The following is a 7,212-nucleotide window of genomic DNA, read 5'->3' as shown; positions in this document are numbered from 1 at the left end:
GTGAACATTTTGAGGATGTAAGAAAGAACACAAATGCTTTCTCTAGTCACAGAATACATGGTTTGACATTGAGCTTTGGGGTTTTGAATAATTATAAAGTATGATGAAAGTGAATTTAATACCTGTAATTAAATAATTATAAGATAATGTAATCTAACTAATGGAAAAGTGAATTCACTTTGCCTGGAGAAGTCAAGGTAGGATCCAAACAGTGGTGATGCTGGGTTTGCTGTTGCTATATGAGAAGATATTTTGTAGGCTGAAAAATAAAAGAGGAAATGGGACTACAAGCAGAGGGTTACTGTGTGCAAAGGTATAGAAGAAGATATTTGGTGGGTATTTTCAGTGTAGCCGGAACTCTTAGTATTTGATGGAGTGGCTAGAGATTCTGGGGCATTCCACAGTCTCTGGATTAGAAAATACTTTGCATTTATCATACATTGAAAATGACAACATAAATAATCTATCACAGTTGAGTAAACTGTCATATTCTACAAACGCCTTATAAATAAACCTGCTCTTTGGCCCCAGCAGCATATTCCTTCCAGTGCTTTGCCCTTTGCATTGCCTCCTCTTTTACAGCTGAGTTCAATGAAACATCTTGATTTCAGCTGATTTCTTCTAAAATATTTCGTTTGCAAATTTCTAGGTATTAACTTGCATTCCAAATATTTGACAGCCATTTAATTTCACCACTTGACTTTAAAAGCCATTTGACCTTAGCAGGAGATTGCCAGCTCTCAAAAAAATGTGTTCTTGTAAAGAACAAGCCACTTCTAAGATGTAGAACCATAACCTGTTTGTCTGCAGTCATTTTCCTCACAGATAAAGGGATCACTTTAGATAACTGCAATAATAGCTATTTAAGGTAAATATTATTAACAGTAGAAGTTAAGCTATCTTATGACTTAAAAATAGATTGGATGTATAGAGTAGCAGCAATGGGCGCACACACACACACACACACACACACACACACACACTTTGACTACTCTAAAGCTTTCCAAATAAATTAATTAATTTCAAATATTCTGATTATTTGTAACTCGAGGAGGTCAAATGAGTGTCACAAGTCGTCATGATTATGAGCATCAATCTGTCTTGGAGCAAGAAATTTCTCTATGCCTCTGGCACCAAGGAGGATTTTGTAAGAAAAATGATGTCTGGATGTCATGACTTCTTACTCAACTTTCAAATAATTATAGTTCAAGTATGAGTCCTAGAACTAACTCAGCCAGAAGGGTGAGAGACTCCCGCCCTCACCAGTGTGCTTGTCCTCCCAGCTGTCCCGCTGGTTCCATTTGGCTCAGGTCAGGTTCATTAGAACATCTTCTGAGACACAGAGTTGCTTGGCATTGAGAAATCCGCCATGCTTGGACACCTGATTTCCCTCCTGTGTCATGGTTTAACGTTAAGAATACATCTGTGCATCACGAAAAGTAGAGCAGATTTTTTAATAAATATTTAATTACTATGCCAATCTTTTGTCTCATTTGCATGGATACTTGAGAGTGACTATTTGGATCATGTTTAAAATACTTTAGCCTATTAATGGCTTTGCTATCTCATTTGAATGAATCTACATTATGCTAAACATCTGATAGAAGACTGCAGAGAATATATTAAAGACTGTATTTACATTTTTTTTGAAGATTTTATTTATTTATTTGAGAGAGAGAGAATGAGAGATAGAGAGCACGAGAGGGAAGAGGGTCAGAGGGAGAAGCAGACTCCCCACTGAGCAGGGAGCCTGATGCGGGACTCGATCCCGGGACTCCAGGATCATGACCTGAGCTGAAGGCAGTTGCTTAACCAACTGAGCCACCCAGGCGCCCTGTATTTACATTTCTGAACTTAACTTAGAATATAATAAATTGATAGCCTATAAGTGAAAACAGAGTTTTTGAATAACCAAATATTATTTTGCCAGAACCAAAAAGAAATAGGTTTTATTATAGTTTTTATATGTAAAAGATCAAAAACAAAAAGATCTTTATCATACAGAAATACAAAATATCTAAATTTACATCATGGGAGATTTCTTTGATGGAGTCAGGGATGAAAATATAATTGTTAGGAAAAACAAAACTACATTTAAATTACTTTGTGTTTTAAGATAAGCTTATTATCATAAGAATACTCTCTCAAGATGGTTATATAGCAGTCATGTCTTCCCTTTTGGACTTCATAGGGAAATCGAGAATGCGATATTTTATAATATTCAAATTTTTATTGAGTATAACATGCCAAAATTGTAATTATGGAGGAAAAACATAAAAACAGCAACTTGGTATCAACAGAGTCTCTTTGAAAAGTCTCTGTGACTTTATCAGGCAAAAGTAGAGATGGGATAGCGTTTGAGGTAAAAGTGATATAACTTTTAATTACTTCTGCCTCCCCAGAAGCTCCTTACTGGAAATCAATTCAAAAGAGAATATATAAAAACCAGTGAAATGACAACCCTTTAGAAATATTTTTAGCACTACCCAATAAAATTTCTACAGGTCCAGAAAACATTTTGTCTAACACAAAAATAACATAGTAAGCAGATGCCTTATGAAATTTACCTGAGGCAATTTACATGAGTTATTCACGCAGTGAGGGAAGAGGAAAAGCAGGTTCCTCCCTGCAGGAGGAATGAAATAAGATGACTTAAATGGAATCCTATGAGGGGACTGAGGAGATGACTGATGATCGAACAGGATTTTCCTCAAGAGCTAAAAATTTTACGGGGCTACCGTACTAGAAGTTGGAATATTTAGTACTTACCATCTGTAATTATTTTCATATTTATATGTGGATGGTTAAATATAATCTATTTCAATAAATATAGTATCAATAGTTTAACTGCACTGAATTGTTGTCTTAGTTTTGTCAATTTAATAACTATTTGACTAGCATGAATTGCTCAGTTGGGCCAATCTCTATGCCACTAGGGAAGCAGTTTAGTGTTGGAGTGGAGTAAATAGAGTTACGTCCTATCCTGGGTGGAGTGGGGCAGAGCACGGTAGAACGGAGTACAGACATTTATTATAAACATGGGCTGAACCACCCCCAATATCTGTGAAGTCTGGGGGCAGGGTACAAATGGGGGCACATATACATTATATCTAAATATTTAAAAAAATTATATTTCTAGTTAACCAACTGTGAAGTAAAATGTTTTATCATATACAACTGAATAATAAACCAGAAAACATGTTTAAATCTATGGTTTTTGAATGAATGGGCCAAATACCAGAGATTGCTAAATTCAATTATTAATGTATATGGCTGAATATTCTGCTGATTGAGGATGTCTGGATAAATATAAAATAACACATAATTCATAAATTTTTATATATGTATTCCAAACATTTATTTATGCCTTTGTTTCAGCAAAATCATGAATTGTGATATTATTACCAAGATTTTCACATTTGTATTCTAATGATATCTAATGATGTAAAGAACTAAAATAATAACACTTAATTATATTCAGAGTTCATAATAGTTGAATTATCTTCATCAAGAAGTGTACATTAAAGCAAATTTAAAAATTAAATTACTTTAATTGCCTTTCCTATGTACTTCAAAAAGTTATTTTTTCTCTAAATATCTGATATTATCTACTAAAATTATGGGCAAATACAAATTATACTGGATGGATATAATGATTTCAAGTCCAGATTTTATATACAGGTGAGTTTTTAAATTTAATTAAAAAATTTAATTGAATCCTCCTAAATTAGTTTATAAAAATAAAACTATTTAGAATTCTAACATTCAGTAGTAACCCAGATGGCCGGGTAGAGAATAACTTTACATGCCACATAAAATTATTGCAAATGTACTCCTTCATGAATACCCCTCCCCATATTACGAATTAGAACACTGAGAGATATTTTACTAGGTAAGAATTTGTTGGCGTCACGCTCTCTGAGAGAAGGACTTGGCAAGTTTCTTTGTCTTTTTTGCTTGCCTAGGGGTTTCAGCACATTGCCTTCCCTCCCCCCATACTCTGAGTCAGTCAGTGTCTGTCTTCTGTGTCAGCAGCCTATGGCTTTGGATAAAGGACTCTGAAAAAGATGTGAAGTATTTTCCCGGGACCCAGGCAGTACAGTGAAGAGAGCAGATGGTTTGGCTTGTAGACGGTGCTGTGCCAGAAACAGAGCATCCATGTGTTCTTTAATCATTTTGTTTCTGGTGTATCTCTGTGATGTACGTCCTGCCAAAGCACTGGGTGAGGGTCACTGTTGCCCAAATTGAAGGGTGACACTGACTACAAGATCTAGAGTCAGATCGCTAGCATCTGAATTAGGATTTCACCACTTATTTGAGGCACATATCAAACTTCTCTTACGCACCTCCTCAGATTCTTTCAGCCAGACCTTCTCCAGGGCCTTTGGCTGTCATTCTGTCCATCCTGCTGCAACAATCTATGCACAAGCTTCAAAATGGCTCCAGAAGGAAGTGAATCAACTCTTCCTTGAATCATTCCCCTGCCTCCTCTGGTGTATCCCTGTTGATGAAAGGACATAAAATGCCTGGGGATCCTTTCAACAGCTGTGCTTGACCAGTCCAGAAATAAATGTGGCAAAAACATTTAACTGATTGGACACATGAACCCATGCATGATTCTTCCCATTTACTCTTCTTCAACAGATAGACAGTCCTGAAATGCATTCATTATAAAGCCCCTCAGAAGATGGTCCTGAGAGATTCAGAACAGTTCATACGAAGTGGTGATCAGCTCAGTAATGCGACCTTATATTGACTCTCCCCTCCCTAGTCTCAGTCCCTTTTCCCTAACTCCTGCTTCCTTGGTTTTGCACTCTCTAATAACATTTTAGCACATAACCCTTTGCCTCAGGCTCTGCTTTCAGAGGAAACCAGATGAAGAAAATGTATGATTTTAGGTACCTAAACTTCTCTATGTTTCAAATTTCTTAACATGGAAATGGATACTAGTAGTATTCATCTCTTAGGATAATTGCACTGACCAAATGTATTCATACATGAAAAATGCCTAGAACATAGCCTGACACACAGAAAGCAGAATCCAAGGAAAAATTTTAAGTACCAATCACTTTTACATCTCTTTTCCCAGCTGCAGAATTTTTTCATTCATCTACATATGTTATATGTTAAATCTTGGGCCACACACTACTCTATATACCAGAGATTTAGATAGGAAGGAAGCACTTACCTGAAACGAGAGACTTGAAAATTTAATTTAGGTGAAATTATAGCTTAGCTAAATTTTGAAGGGTACTGGGATAAGTAAAGCATTGAGGTCTTTCTATTTTTATTTATTTTATTTTATTTTATTTTATTTTTACTGTGTCCCAGGCTTCTTTATTTAAGAAAGTGATGTGGGGATTAAAAACAAGAGCATCCTTGAACTTCACCTTCCCTCCAATCAGTCCCCCCAAACTCCCTGCCCCCACACCCTTTGTGTTCCCAAATCCTTTCCTAGTGAATGAAGAACTTAATCCCAAAGCCCTGGTACAAACCCCGGGTTCTCTTTCCCTCCCTCTCCCCCTTCCTCGGGCCCCCACTCCTGGGAAGGGCCAGCATCTCAGTTTGAATGCATGGGAGAGCCCAGACTGGTGACAGACACAGAGGGAAAGCCTTCACCCTCAGGGAAAGGGACTGAGGAGTACAGTGTGGTGAAGTGAGGGCCCCCATAGCCTGGGGTACCAAAATGGGGCCCTGGTGTCAGAGGAAAGGACACTGGTGCTCCTGAGAAAGGGGCCCCAGCAGCCTCAAAATCCTCTCGTTGTGAATAGTCACTGCTTGATCGTTTGCCCTTCTGCCGACGATTGCAGAACCACACTCGGACCACGTCCTTCTCAAGGCCGAGCTGCTGGGCAATGTGGCTGATCTGCTGCAGGGTGGGCTTCAGGTACTGCAGGAACATGTTCTCCAGGTTGCCCCTCACACGGTTCTCAATACTCGTTCGCTTTCTCTTTCGGGCCTGCACGAGGGTCTCTGCTTTGCATATCTCCTGTAGATTTTCGTTGTTGTCGGCTTCCTCCACACACTTCTGCAGCAGGGGCCGCAGCTTACACATGTTCTTGAAACTGAGCCTCAAAACGGCAGATGGTCGTTTGGCTGAACACCTTCCCAAAGAGAACCCCCAGGGTGAGCCCCACATCGGCCTGAGTATATCCCAGGGTGATCCTCTTCTGCTTAAGGAGCTTGGCAAATTGTTCCAGGTCTTTCTGCAGAGCTTTGATGTCTTGGGACTCCTCGGGGTTTTGCTCCAGCTTCTCCTTGTCCGGCTTCACAGCCGCAGGTGGGGTAGCGCAGGGCTCAGGGGAGGCCCCCTCGGAGTTGCTCTCCACCCCGGCTCCCCGCTCGCCCTCTGGCTGAGAGGTCTCCAGGCCGCCTTGGGGCACCAGCCCCACTCCAACCTGAGGTCTACTGTAGGCCATCCCTACGCAGAAGTTGTAGGGCGGGGGGGCACGGGGGAATCCCTCACACCTCCGCGCCCGGCCCAACCCCCGGCCCGATTCCCGACCCTCTGGGAGGGCCTGGGAAGCTCAGCCAGGTCCGGGGGTCAACCCAGCCGGGCTCCGGCCCTCCCGGCCCATTGCCTCCACCGCCCAGCGGGGGCGAGAAGGCCAAGTCGGAAGACAGGTGTCCCGCCATGGGGAACGGAGGTGCCCCAAGCCGGGGGCCTGGAAAAATGAGGGCTCTCCAAAGAACTGCTCAACACCTCCTCATTGAGGTCTTTTTAGAGAGGAAGCAATGAATGTACAAGCATTCAGGGGACATGGAAAAGAAGGGTACATTCAGGTGTTGCTATCCTAAACTGCTAAAGCTGCTCTATCTACATTTTTGTATGTAAAGCTCAAAGTGGGGAGCAAAGAAAAGATAACACTAACAGGGAGCAAGGACAATCACGAAGAGTTGTGTATATTATCTTAAGATATTAATTTTTATCCTGAAGTCATTCAAGAACCATAGCGGGAGTTTAGACAGAAGGGATGGACGTTTAGAAAAAAATCACTCTGTCATGGTAGAATGAACTGGAAGGGGCAATGCAAGAGGTTGAATTCAGTAACTCAGACCAAAAAATGACCCAAACCCAGGCAGTGGTAAAGGTGATGGGTATAGAGAGGAAGGAACTGATTCGAATTTTATTAAAGAGAAAAATAGACCTATAGGTAAACAAATACATGATAGATAGATATTACCTATAGATAGGTATACATGGTAGCTATT

At 40.3% G+C, this 7,212-nt stretch overlaps 1 pseudogene; it reads right to left on the bottom strand.

The window, feature by feature from the left end:
* Positions 1-5,560: 5,560 nt before the first annotated feature.
* On the bottom strand, positions 5,561-6,636 carry LOC118357293 (annotated as a pseudogene).
* Positions 6,637-7,212: the final 576 nt, after the last annotated feature.

Source organism: Zalophus californianus, chromosome 1 (genome assembly GCF_009762305.2).
Source record: "Zalophus californianus isolate mZalCal1 chromosome 1, mZalCal1.pri.v2, whole genome shotgun sequence".
Lineage (NCBI taxonomy): Eukaryota > Metazoa > Chordata > Mammalia > Carnivora > Otariidae > Zalophus > Zalophus californianus.
This window is presented reverse-complemented; position numbering and strand designations above follow the sequence as displayed.